We start from the raw sequence: 14,606 nt of genomic DNA, 5'->3' as shown, positions 1-14,606 counted from the left end.
ATACAAAAGAAAACGCGCTTGCATGAATTACAGTACATACTGTATAGGGGTAACATCTGTATTTTACATTCTAGCACTACAGGAGACATAACAGTACATTACTGTACAGTACTGTTTTTAGGGTAATATATTAAGCTGAGTTTGAAATGAAATTAAAGTGTTTTTGGGGGCATATTTAGGGTTCAGACTATTAAAATAGGCATTTTTTGATCCAAAATCCACGGGTTTTCACAATTTGCGGGTGCTCTAGGAACGCAACTCCCCGTGAATTTCAGGGGTCAACTGTATTTCAGCAGGTATTTTTTTAACCTATCCATTCATCTCTTAGAGCTAGTTTAGTCCATGACAAGACAAAATCTATTTATTTAGTATAAAGCAGAAAGGAGTTTCATTTAATTTTAGATAACACCAGCAGCCACACAGCATGACTTTCATTGAAACCACAATAAAGGTCACATGCGGAAAAAAGTGAAACTTAAAAACAAAAAAAAATCACCAATAAGACTACAGAAGGCTGACCCAATAATCATTTAGTTTAGTACTTCTACATGTCTTTCCTTAAATGGAAGGAAACTCTACTGTACAAGGGAGAACATGCAAACTTTACACAGACAACAACTGGGCTTGGGCTTCAATTATTAAATATATATAAACATATAAACATTTTAAAAATAACGTAACATGATTGTCAATGTAATTGTTTTGTCACTGTTATAAGTGTTGCTGTCATATATATATATATATATATATATATATATTATATAGCAAAATACCCGCGCTTTGTAGCGGCGAAGTACTGCATTAATATTTTTATTAAGAAGAAAATTAAACCTTTTTAAACTGAGGGAAAATATGCCGATAATTATTTGTTAAGGATCTCTTTGTATACCATGTTGTCAGCATTGGCCCTCCGGTTGTAACATGACCAAGCTGTGCGCTGAGCTTACTCTTGAGCATGCAACTTACAGTTGGCCATGTGAACCGTAATCTTGTCTCAAATCTGACAGCTTGGATTGCTGCTGTCGTAATCGGTTTGAGTTTCATGGTTTGTTTCAATTACGACAGTATTTGCAGGATTTGTTGTGTGACATTCGGCATCTGTCAAGCGTTGTAAGCACACAACCGGTTTCATCAATAAAATCACATCCAGCTTTTGGGAGTTTAAACATTCATAAACATCAAAGCGTCCACTACTGAAATCGTCACCTGTGAATCTAAGATGTTTAAGTGGCATTGGCGGTTGTCGAAAGGTGTAAAATATTTGGCTATCTTGGTACACTTGAAAGCGACAACCGAACAGTTCAGCGGCAGCCATCAACTCACATGCAGAACCATAGATGAAGGGCTTAAGTATTTCACTCTTATAGTGCTCCTGTGTAGTATAATTATCTCCTGTACCATCATCAGTCAACACCTTGAACCTGTCCCAGTCATTCAATACATAAGACACAATGTTTGATCCGGATATATAGAGTGAGCCTGATATAGCCGTGCAATATGTAACAAAGAGAATGGAAAAGGTAGGTGTCATCTTCGGGCATGGAAACCACTCGGTAAGTGACAGTTCTTTGATCAATAGTGATCACCTCGATAGACATGGTAATGGGGTTTGGAATGATAAAGGAAATGGGTACCTGAGAAATGTAAAGTAAGTCTAAAATACCTATGCAATAACTATAATTGTAATAAACAAACAATAAAACAGCGGAGAAGCCGTGGATTAAACAAAAAGGCTGTAGTTATCAGTAGGGAGACGTGAATCCTGAGGCGAAGCAAGGAAGGGAATGTAGAGACCGGAGAGACGGATGGTCTTATATAGGCAGGCATCCAACAACGTGGGAGGCGTTGGGATGGGGGACCCAACGCCACCTCACACGGTGACCGAGCTGCAGGCTATGGGCGTATATATGTGCGTAAGTAGGATTCAGTTAGCGTTGGGAACCCGTGTACCAAGTTTCTTGAAGATGGGCCCATAAGTAACAAAGACTGTTGAAAAGTTCAATATGGCGGCCGACAGTGACATCATACCACCGAAATAAGTACGTACATTGGTTTCGGTTAGTGCAGGGAAGCCGCCTACCAAATTTCAAGAAGATGGGGCCATAAATAAGAAAGTTCAACATGGCAGACGTTGTTGACCGTTATGACCATTACACGTAGAATTTCGAAATGAAACCTGCTTAACTTTTGTAAGTAAGCTGTAAGGAATGAGCCTGCCAAGAGAATTAGTGACGTTGGAAAGTTCAATATGGCGGCTGACAGTGGCGTCATAACACCGAAATAAGTACGTACATTGATTTCGGTTGATTTTCAGTTTTCGAAATGAAACCTGCTAAACTTTTGTAAGTAAACTGTAAGGAATGAGCCTGCCAAATTTCAGCCTTCTACCTACAAGGGAAGTTGGAGAATTAGTGACGTTGGAAAGTTCAATATTTAAGCACAGGGAAAAAAACGAACATTTGAAAAATCCGTAATTTAATACACCACCAAGAAAAGTAACATTACAAAAATGCACATTACGAACTACTTACAATTGCTGTAAACAGAAGTGAAGTGGAGGTTAAAATCCAATAGAAAAATGTCTTCATTAAATGCGAGGTTAAAACAATGCTCGGATCTGTCTCTGTAAAAACAAGCCTGGTAATTCTTTAACTGCCTTCTCGGCCTTATCGCTTGTGTGTGTGCGTGTGTCTATCTCGCGTGTGTGTGTGTGTGTGTGTGTGTCTCTCTGTCTCTCTCTCTCTCTCTTTTGCTCGCTGCAGAGGGAATGCACAGGGAGAGACTGAACATGTGCGAAAATCATCGGCGCGCACAAACCAAAAGGGAAACTGGCTTGTTTGTATACCGAGTCTGTGGTCATGAACAGATGCAAAAGTTTGGCAAACTTTTTGGTCGTAAACCGATTTGTACGTGTTCCGAGACGTTTGTGAACCGAGGTTCCACTGTACTGTATAACATATATTAGAAAAGGATAAAACATTTGACAATAAAACATTTATGCATTAAATATTTACTGTATGAAAAGGACGAAATTAGGTTGTGCACAAATTTTTTAAAATGTTTATCTACAAAGTTAATATCTATTTAAGGCTTTATCTTGTAATGTGCCCTTGAATGATTTGAAAGGCACAACTGAATAAAATGTATTGTTAAAAAAGCTCCATCTGTATTTGGGAAGCATAAAAATGTTCCCATTGTGGTTTTCCACATGGGAACTAATAACATTCACAGTCTGCAGTCAAAGATGATGAAAGAGGACTTTGGATCACTGCTGCACATTGCTCAAAAGGGGACACAACTAAGTGGATTGTAATTTCTGGACCACTCCTGATGCTTCAATGTTCAGATGAGACATTTAGGTGATTCTTTTCCCTCAATGCCTGGTGGAAGCCCTTCAGAGATGAGCACAGAGTTGCCTTCATAAACAAATTTGATTTGTTCTGTAGGTGAAAGCAGTTTTTTTTTAAAGAGATAGACTACATGGGAATTGCACTATATAAATAAAATGTATTATTATTGTTTTTATTATAATTATTATTATTATTACATCTGAAGAGGAAAGGCTCCCAGTTCCTCTCTAACAACATAACTAAGGTAATTATTCAGCTTTGACTATTTGAAATCAATCTCAATACTAACATTTATGTTAAATATTAGTAGTAATATGTCAGGCGGTTCTGTCAAAATTTAATCCAATTTGATTGATGAGATTAAAATACGCCCCTTTTTAATTGAAGACCGAATGTCCCGCCCCCACCAGCCATCTATTGTTAGTTGACCTTTGATGACCTTGATCCGGGCCCCTGTTGATTGATGACAGGAAGTCCCCACCCCCACCCATCTGTTGTTTGTTGACCTTTGATGACCTTTAGCCCCGGCCATCTGTTTTCCCAGGAAGCTGTCAAGGGTAATTTGATGAATGCCCCCCACCCCTTGAACCCCCACCCCCTGCTTGGCCACCTGCCCTGAACCATCTCGGTAGGGCAAGTCCAGACATGCCCAAGGGCTGCCTAGGCCTCCGCCGCCCCCCCTTGAACCCATCACCACCCCAACCACTTCCCAGCCCCCCTCTTCCTAAGACCAGTTCAGGCATGTTGCAGCCGGACCCTGTACAAGTTCTGGCATGTTCCTATCCATACCCTTACTGAATGGCCTGCCTAAGCCTCACCGATAGGCAGCACATGATGTCTGACCCCTCCACTTCCGAGGACACACATACACACACATGCTCCAGCCGGACCGATCTAACTTGTCGCCGTTCCTGCCAATATTGCTTTGGGTAAGAATCCTGGTATCTATGTAACAATTATTTTTAAAATATCTATCTATCTAATCATTGCTATATCATTTGTAAACCCCCTTTTATTTTATCTAAGCCAAAACAGCCTCTTCCTGCCCATCTCCGTGAAAATCCTTTCACAGAACAACAACCGACAGCCAAATCACAGACAGGCTCTGCGTTTAAAAGCCTTCAACAGTGCACACAGAAATGAGATGACAGGATGTCTCTGCGTAGCCTGGCTTTTAGCAGCCCCTGCGCGCGCCCACGAGCTGGCCAGTGCCAAAGCTCTCCATGCCCCAACAGACACGTAGCTGTAAACTGCAACCTGTATGTCCCTGCGGCGCTGACGAGGATTGATTCAGACCCTACTGAAGCATGCGCGATTGTCTTAACACAGCTGCCAAAACCCCACCTCCCCTGCCCGCTCAGCGCTGATTCAGTCCAGGAGCACGCATGCTTGTCAACAGTTGAGCGTAATACTTCTTCCATTCCCAAGACGCATGTTTCTTAAAAAGTTAAAGGCTTTCATGATAACGTGTAAAACACAAGATAACTAGTTCAATATAAGCCCCTCATACACACACACACACAGTAAAACACAAGATAACTAGTTCAATATAAGCTAGAGAAAGGAACCCTCACCGCTTTTTGCAAAGCACACACACACACACAGTTAAATAAGATGCAGCAGAACCCAAATTCGGATTTAAATTACGTTGGAGAGAAGTCTAAATGCTATATGAATTAATATATTTATAATTTGTATTAAAATCGATCTTAAACAAACCCCTATTCTATCCATGTTAAACCTCCCATTTCATGAAGAAATTTCAAAACGTGCGGTTGATTCCTTTATTTTCTTTTCTTTAGAAAATATATATACAAGTTTATATATACAAGTAGAATCGCCAATCGATTTTAATGTCCAAGGTGAGAATTTTTTTTAAAATGATAAAATGTTTACAACGTGTCTATGCGCGTACGAGCACCGAAGTTACTGCTCTTTACCATTCTTTCCTCTGCATGTCCTGGAGTACAAAAGAAACAGCATACAGCAACATGCGGGGACTGGCAGGAACACTCAATAGATTTTTCTAAAAGTTTGAATGCATGACCTTTTGATTCCCAAGCAGGAACTGATTCTATTGAACCACAGAGGAAGTTACAATAAATGCCTGTCAATGTCGCATGTTAAGGCGACTTTTTGGTTCTGCAGTTGTATTTTTGTATAAAATTGCAATTGTTGTGTTATTCTTGTGAAAATGTTTCTTTGTTATTTGGACTTCAGGCTTCATACATTATATAGTTTATGCCTACATTTTGTCATCTACTACTAGAATATAAAAAACGTTTCTGTTTTAACAATGTATTTACACAGATTACTGTAGAAACGGAACAGACATGAAATGCGTGTGTTCCAAATAACGATCTATTATTTCCACCTAAAACTCCACTTCACTCCCAGATACTCAATCAAGGCAAGAGCTGGGAGAAGTTTTTGCACGTTCTAAATTGGTGGGGGTATGGAATAGCCGGCTGCTCCAAGCTTCTCTTTATCAGCACATTTAGAAGACAAAGGACGCTGGCGGAGAGGTGTGAAGGGATTTAAGAAGCAATTTAAGGTGGGACGGAATTACGAGTTTTTTCGTAGGCTCTGGTAATTCTAGTGTTAAAAATAACATTGAATGCAAATTTTTATTTTCTGTGCTTATAACTGTAACCTTTGTTTAAATTTTTATTATCTGTGTTTATAACTGTAACCTTTGCCTCAAATTTAGGTCATGTCTGAAAACGGGTCTAGCGGTAGCAGCAACGAACGTGACAGCAGCGACATTGGTACAGACAGCAGCAGCAACAGTGGTGCAGAAAGCTTCCGTGAACATCCTGTAGGGCGTAAAGGTAGGAAAAGGCCGTCCAGTGAAAACCTGAAACTATTAAAAGAGATGTCTGATAACCTTGAATATTCTATAAAACCCCCTAAAATACCTACCCCTCCTCGATCACATGAAATTGTTCAATCACCAACCCCAGTGACACATCCTATTGACAATTTTGATCTTATTAATACTTCGCTCCAGGTTCTAAATTCTGATGAAATAGTCGTAGTTAACGCTCTGTTGGAGCTTTTGAAGAATACCTCAAATCAGGACATAACGTCTTCAGGCCCTTCACAACAAAAAAATGCCCTAAACACGAATGTGAAATCCCCACAACCTTCTACCTCAGGAACCTCGGGCACTAGTAAGCTCAGTTTTCAACACTCACCTCTTGATGACTTAAAAGAGCCGGATACTTCCTTCCCACATCCTCAGACAGGATCAGGAATACCTAATTCGTCCGGGGTAAACTTGAGTCTCGAAACCAACTCTCCACAGCCATCTACCTCGCATACGGTGAATCCGTCATCTCCAGAGCTGTCAGTAAGTTCCCCACATCCCTCTACCTCGCATACGGTGAATCCACCGTCTCCAGAGCCGTCAGTAAGTTCCCCACATCCCTCTACCTCTCAATTCAATAATTTGTCTATAACGGAGCGTCCAAAATTTAACAATATCGAGATTAGACACCAGTTCAATTTTTCTGAGGCCTACACACTTGATTCATTCGCCGAAGTTTTTAATCATATACACGATACCCTTCAACAAATATTAGACAGTTTTACGAGCACTTTGAATCCTATGGATCTAGTTCAGTTAGAATTACGTGCCGAATCTCTCAACCCCAGTGTTTTTTCCCTAACACCCGCGGACACGCTTTCTGTTGAAGACTTTTTTAATCAAATTGAATTACTTCTCCAGAGTCACGCTACTATTTTAGCCGATTCCAGTCTGACGCTAATCGTTCAGGTGGTTAGGGTTCCATCTGGCGGCGACGGGGGTAGGCGTAAAGCCTGTTCCCTTTTCAACGATGTAATCCTTCAAAAGAAACGGAAGCACTTATGGATCTCCTTTAACCGGGATGATCAGTGCTGTTTTGCCAGGGGTTTGCTGGCTGTATTAAACGATAGGTTCAGAAACAATCAGAAATTGTGTGAACAAGAGGCTCGCCATCTGCACGTCGAGGCCGGTTTATCAACGGATCAGAAAGTAACGTTTTCAGATGTCGAAAGATTTGAGAGGCTACTAGGAATTAAAATTATTGTCTGGTACAGGGAACCGAACACCACTACTCTATTAAAATTTGAAACGTCCCGGGTCAGAAAACCAAAGACGGCGTTCCTGTTTTTGCACCAGGAGCATTATTACGGTATTTTGAATCTAAAAGGCTTTGTGGGGTTTTCCTATATCCGGGATTTCTGTTACACGGGATATTCTATACCGTCACGACATCGCTGCGAACAACACTGTGACGTCTGTTTATCTACAAACTGTCGATTGGTTGACGGGAAGGCTTTTCGTTGTCCTGACTGTTGTCGTTTCTGTCGATCAAGGGTTTGCTTCGAGCTCCACAAAACACCGAAATGGAATGAAAAGACGCGTCGGTCTGAAAGTATCTGCGACGTCTTTAAAGTCTGCGCTCTCTGTTATGAGAGATACAGCTTGAAAGCCAGTTCAAAACCTCACAAGTGTCGACCCAAACACTGTCGCGTTTGTACAGCGGTCGTGAAAGAGGCGGATGAAAATCATCAGTGTTTTATTCAAAGCTTACCGCAAAGACCAAACCACGAAAAATATGTGTTTTACGATTTTGAGCGCCGTCAAGATGACGGTACTCACAAACCCAATTACATCCACTGCATGCATTGGAACGGTCAATCGTGGAGACGGTCCGGCGAGGACTGCGTAGCAAAGTTCTTTCACAGATATCGATGTCCGAAATACAAAGATTACACGTTCATAGCTCACAATTCTAAGGGGTATGACGGATATTTCCTCATGAAATATCTCGTCGAAAGCGGTCAAACTCCCTTTGTAACATCTCAGGGCTGTAAATTAATGTGCTTTATAGAAGAAGATTACAACTTGAGATTTATCGACTCGTTGAACTTCTTACCTATGAAATTGAGCAGTATGCCCAAAGCCCTGGGATTCCATGCTCAAAAAGGGTACTTTCCCCATTTCTTTAATACCGCTGAAAATCAAGATTACATCGGACCATACCCCGATCCTAAATATTACGGCATTCAACACATGATGAGCCAGGAAAGAGAGGAGTTTTTGTCTTGGTACGATTCGGTTAAAAGCGGTACCTTCAACTTTAGACAAGAAATGGCCTACTATTGTTGAAACGACGTGGTTATTTTGAGAACCGCATGCATGAAATTTAGAGATGAAGTGGTCGGGATCGGTAATATTGATCCTTTTCAGTGTATGACCCTAGCTTCTCTCTGTCTGACTATGTACAGACAAAACTGTATGCCTGATAATGCAATAGGAATCATTCCGACTGATCATTACAAAAGCACTCACAAAGCATATTCTAATGCTTCTATTCAGTGGCTAATGTTTCTTTCCGAGAAGGAAAAAATAAACATTCGACATGCGCGGAATCACGATGAAGTCAAGATGGGGTCCTTTTATCTAGATGGTTACCGGTTCAGGGTGTCCCGACGGCCTTTGAGTTTGCTGGGTGCTTTTATCACGGATGTCCAGAGTGCTACGATGCGCAAGCCAAGCACCCTCTTACGGGGACGTCTTATGCAGAATTGTTTAAAACGTTTGACAACAAACTCAATAAATTGCGTGAAAACTTTAATCTGACGGTGAAAGTGCTTTGGGAACACGATTGGGAGCGCATGAAAAAAGAGGACGCGGAGCTTCAGGATTTCTTAAGACGCTTTGAGTTTCCTGAACCTATCAATCCCCATGATGCCCTTTATGGAGGGCGCACCAACGCTATCTAATTATATTATAAGGTTTAAGGCGACGAGCAAATGCATTATTACGATTTTACAAGTCTGTACCCCTATGTCAACAAAACAAAAACCTACCCGATCGGCCATCTGACCTTTGTTTTTGAAGAATTTGGCGATCTTAAGCAATACTTTGGGCTCATTAAAATCACCCTGTTAGCCCCTCGTAATTTGTATTTTCCGGTCCTCCTTTTAAGAATTTGCAATAAATTGATGTTTGTTCTGTGCCGTACGTGTGCAGAAACCCAGACATCCACCGGCCTTTGCCGTCACAATGATCGGGAAAGTTCTTTAACAGGAACCTGGTGCAGTGTCGAAATACTCAAGGCCTTAGTTAAAGTGTACAAAGTTTTAAAAATTCATGAGATATGGCACTACGAACAGAGTACCGCAGATTTATTTTCCGATTACATCAAAATTCATCTGAAAGGCAAACAGGAGGTCTCTGGATGGCCATCTTGGGCCATGGACGAAGCGACCCGGCAGCGCTATGTTGACGACTACTTCTTAAAAGAAGGCATATTATTGGAATGTGAAAACATAGCCTCCAATCCCGCCAAGAGACAAATTTCCAAGTTATTTCTGAATTCTCTTTGGGGAAAATTCAGTCAGAAGCCTAACCAACTGACCACGACGTTTGTTAAACACACCCAAGAATTCTTTGATTACCTGTTCTCAGACGTGTATCGGGTCTCCTATTTTGGCTTTGTCAGCGACAAAATCGCTCAGGTGCAGTGGAGGTATGCGGATGACCGATACGTTGTACCTGGCCCTGTCAATGTGGTGATCGCCACTTTCACCACGGCCTATGCCCGGCTAGAATTGTACGAATTGCTGGATCGTTTAGGGCTGAGGATTCTGTATCATGATACAGATTCCATTATCTTCACAGCATCGCACGGACAGTACACGCCGCCGCTCGGTGACTATTTAGGCGAACTCACCAGCGAACTAGATCCTGATGACTACATAGAACAATTTGTTTCTGGGGGTCCAAAAATGTACGCGTACAAAACGTTCAAAGGCAAGGTCTGCATGAAAGTAAAGGGTATTACTCTCAATCACCAAACGGTTCAAGAGGTAAACCTATATTCGTTAATGGATCTAGTGCATAGTTTTGTAGAAAACGATCTCACAAAAGAAATAAGCGTTCATGGTATGCAGATTCATAGGAACAAAAAGACCCTGACGTTGCAAAATCGCCCACTCAGAAAGAGATTCAGAGTGGTGTACAACAAAAGGGTTCTCTTGCCCAATTTCACATCTCTACCCTATGGATACTAAAGAGGGCTTTGATGTAAGACTTCAACACCCGTTCTCAAAAATAGTCTCGGGACCCTCCTGTTCGGGCAAATTGCATTATGTGAAAAAGCTTTTGGAACACACAGAACATATGCTTTCTCGTCGCCCTGACAATATAGTCTGGTTTTATAGCTGCTGGCAGCCTCTGTACGACGAACTATTAACCCTATTTCCCAAAATCAAATTTTTAGAGGGGTTACCCGATTCCTTAAGCGACGATAAACTACTGCCGCCTGATCGAAGTTAACTTGGTGATCGTCAACGATTTGATGGAACAAGCGAGCCATAGCTAAGAGATAGAGAGGGCCTTCAAAAAATATACTCATCACAGGAATTTGTCCATCATTTACTTGGTCCAAAATTTATTTTTTCAAGGCAAGAAAAGTAGAACAATAAATCTGAATGCCAATTACATAACCCTTTTTAAAAACCCGAGAGATAAGCTGCAAATCACCAATTTAGCTCGTCAAATGTACCCCGGCAGGGTGAAATTTTTCTTGGAGGCCTTTGAGGACGCTACGCGACACCCTTACGGTTATCTGTTGGTGGATCTGAAAGCCCAGACACCTGACGAATTTCGTTTACATACTGGCTTGTTCCCTCCCGATTGGCCTGCGGCATACATTGTGAAAAGATAATGACGTTCGATTTTCCGAGTATTTGAAAAAGAGAAGGCATGTTGTGCAGAATAAAAAGAAATCTCCCTCTGCTCAAGACCCTGCACAGGGTCTCCTGTCGCCGAAGAAAAGCGATGCTGAGCGAGGCTCCTGATGATTTCATTTATGCTCTGGCCGAGATAGCTCTCAATACTTTAAAGGCCGTGTCCCCCTGACTTCCAGAAAGTTCAAGTTGCTGAAGAAGCATCGTTGCGCCGTTAAAAAACTAAGCGATAAAAAACTAACCGTTAAAAAGAAAAAAAAAACCTTTTAAATCAGAAAGGAGGTTTTCTCGGAGCCCTGTTAAGCTCAGCCATTCCTTTCATTACTAGTTTAATAGCATCGAGAGTATAAATATGGAATACACGCGCAAGATGTACTGTACTTGGTCCCTCAACAACAAATGGCTCAGTGGCAACAGAAACCCCCACCTTCCAACGACCTTCTAAACGCTACGGAAAGTGAACTGGATAAACAAATGAAACTCATACTTGAATGTGATGACTTGACCGTCGATGAAAAAGTAAAACTTTATACGAACGTCTTGCAAAGATACCTTACCTTTGTGAAAAAAGCGGATAAAGAAACTCTGACATTATTGACGTCTGTCGAGAGCCAGGAGGTGCCGCCAGAGACACTCAAAGATGCGCCTAGTACCCCAGAAGAACGGGTGTACGACGAGATTTTGAAAAGTGCTCCGGATAAATCAAAGAAATATACTGAAATAATTTTACAGAAAATGTCGCATCACCCTAATACAACCTATTGGAATGGCTTGGGAGAGTTTGTGTTTCTTGGAGAACCGTTACCCGGAACGAATATGGTCGATCTAATGCGGAACTTATCCACCTGTCACAACATACCGTCCTATTGGAGACCTAGGGGCTGGTAAGAATTTATTAAGGCCATGAACCAAGAATGAACCATATCATCATTCTTGGTGACTTCATTAAAATACAGGTTCATGACCTCTATGATACAGGAAAAAAATACAGTGTTGCCCGCAGACGGTGGAAAACCAGCTTTGAAGCTGCCGGGTATGGTGAATAATTTCTTTACAGTTTCTGTTTAAAAAGCTGTATATTTCCTCAGGAAAATAGATAAAGTCTGGTGGGGTTCCATAGGAATCGAAAAATTCTCTAGTTCCGTCTTCTCTGAGATGTATCACCAGCCAGTGTTCTCCGGGTTGATTTTGACGGTGAGTATTGACGATGATAATATTCGGGAGCTCCGTAAGTATCATTTTAGGCAGTTTTTCGCAAGGCAACACTCTGTAAAACAGATTTTCTGTGTACGGATTACTGGACATGAGTTTGTTGATCTGCAGGGTGTTCGTGCTTTTTTAGCAATCATAAAGTATATTTCTTCTCTGGTTTATTTCAATAATGTTGTCAAAGACCGCGTACACTATTAGATTCACAGTATTAGTCAAATCAAAGGCAAACAGGGTGTAACCTTTGGAGAATTCAGAACGGCTGATGGCCAGAGGCAGGTCTTTCAAGTGCTTTCCGGTGGCCAACACAAGGTTGTAATATTTTTGAGCGGTGGTGTCATTAGTAAAATTGGGTTGAAATGGTTTGGCGGGAATCTATTCTCCGTCCAAATACAAGGCCAGGAATTCCACATGGTTATGCTTGAAATTGAAAGGGTTTCTGGCATAATCCCCGGAAAAGGCATCATTATCCACCATGCCTAGGACCACGTATTTGGGTAATTGTCCCAAGAACAGGTTCTCCTGATTGCTCACCCGTATCCCGGCCGGTAAACTGAGAACTTTCATATTCACTCTTTCCACGGGGTACTTGGCGTTGGCGTTTGTGAGTGCGTGCGCGTGACCCAATTTCACTGCCGTTGAAACTTTAACTTTCTTGACAAAATGAGCTGCGGATAAAATGTTTACTTTGTAACGCTCGGCATCTCCGGACATCAGACAGAATTCATTTTTGCTCTGGATCATTTTTATTCTGACGTCCACTCCGTTTAGAATTAATTTTTCTTGAAAAAATAGGTCGGAATGAATAGATCCGAGGAGTTCCACTGTCTTACCCTGGGTCGTATAACCGTTTCTTTTTTTGAACCCCTCATTCAGACCGTCCAAGGTTGTGTTTTCATGTTGGCGAGTCTTTATAAAAAAGACCCGTACCAAATTGGAACTTGAGAGTTTAACTGCTGTAATTTAACAATCCCTCAAAAAGGGCCCTATACAGGTAAAGGCTGGAACTCTGTGATATTAAGCGATCTCCCAGGGTTACATCCACTTGTGAAAATAAAGCGGCTATCGGATAATTAACAAAGGCTACCTTGGCCACGGGGGGTGGATTAGTTCCGTCGCAGTTGACGATTTTGCATCGGACGTGTAGAAGCGTGTTATTCAGGTCCAAATAGTCTTCCCCATTCCCGGTTATCAGAAACTCCAACGGGGCGACTTCAGATAGAGCTGAGAGAGGGGGGACTTCGACGTAGATGCTTTTTTCTACACTAGTCTGAGTATAGGGTACCGTAAACAAGTCCAGTTCGGATTTCACACACTCTTGAGACATTCGATGAACGAAAGACATTTTGAGTTAAAAAATGTTTTTCGATTTCTTTTTTCTGCGGGCACGGGACTTATCCTTGTGGCGGAGAGAAGAAAATGAAGTAAAAGCTGAACGGCGCTCTTTTTGATGCTCGGGCTGCTCGTGACCCAGGAGGTCTCTTACGTTTAGTTTTCCTCATTACCATTAGACCAGCCCCAGCTTGATTTTCTTCGTTTCCTCGAGTCATCACTCCTGACATGGCTCCAGCCACCACATCTTTGACAATATTCTTAGCGGCTGATTTAATGTGTGGTTTGACAATTTCGAATCCTCTTTTCAAGAGAGGCAAAGCTCTTCTAAATAGCCCTCGAAATATCCCTCCGATCCCAGAGCCGTACATCACTGGGGCCCCAGAAAATCCGGGGAGTCCGTTACCGGCTTGGGCTTCATAATAATGCACGTAAGGGCTAGGGTCCAGGTAAGATCTCATCTCTGTATTAGTCGTGTATACACCTCTTGGAGGGTCTGAAATGTAACTTGACTATGACCTTGCCAAACTGAAATGGAACCGCTTTGTTCTGATCCGTCTTTATTTCAATGGTCAAAGTATCAAACTGATTCTTGCTGACCGGAACGTAGTGCGGCTTGTCGTAGGTGATTGTAGTAATCTTATTCATCTCATCCTCAATATGTACGCATCTCAAGAGAGGGACGTAGCTGTCGCCGACTCTTTGGTGAGACACAATGTCGCTGTAGACGTACAAGGAATAAAAACCCGCTCTGATATCCGCGGGGTAAGGAGCTTCATTCACCAGACCAATAGTTGTGTCCGAATGAGCTCCTAGAATCCTACCTAATTGTCCCTTGACATGCAGAGTTTCATCCGGCACAGTGTTTGAGAAATAGAATCTATGCTTTAGAGCACTATAGCGGAAGTACGTAGGGTCTGCTGAATGGGACTCCAAGAATTTTAAATCTTTCAACACCACTTCATTCAT

Source organism: Polypterus senegalus, chromosome 3 (assembly GCF_016835505.1).
Source record: "Polypterus senegalus isolate Bchr_013 chromosome 3, ASM1683550v1, whole genome shotgun sequence".
Lineage (NCBI taxonomy): Eukaryota > Metazoa > Chordata > Cladistia > Polypteriformes > Polypteridae > Polypterus > Polypterus senegalus.
This window is presented reverse-complemented; position numbering follows the sequence as displayed.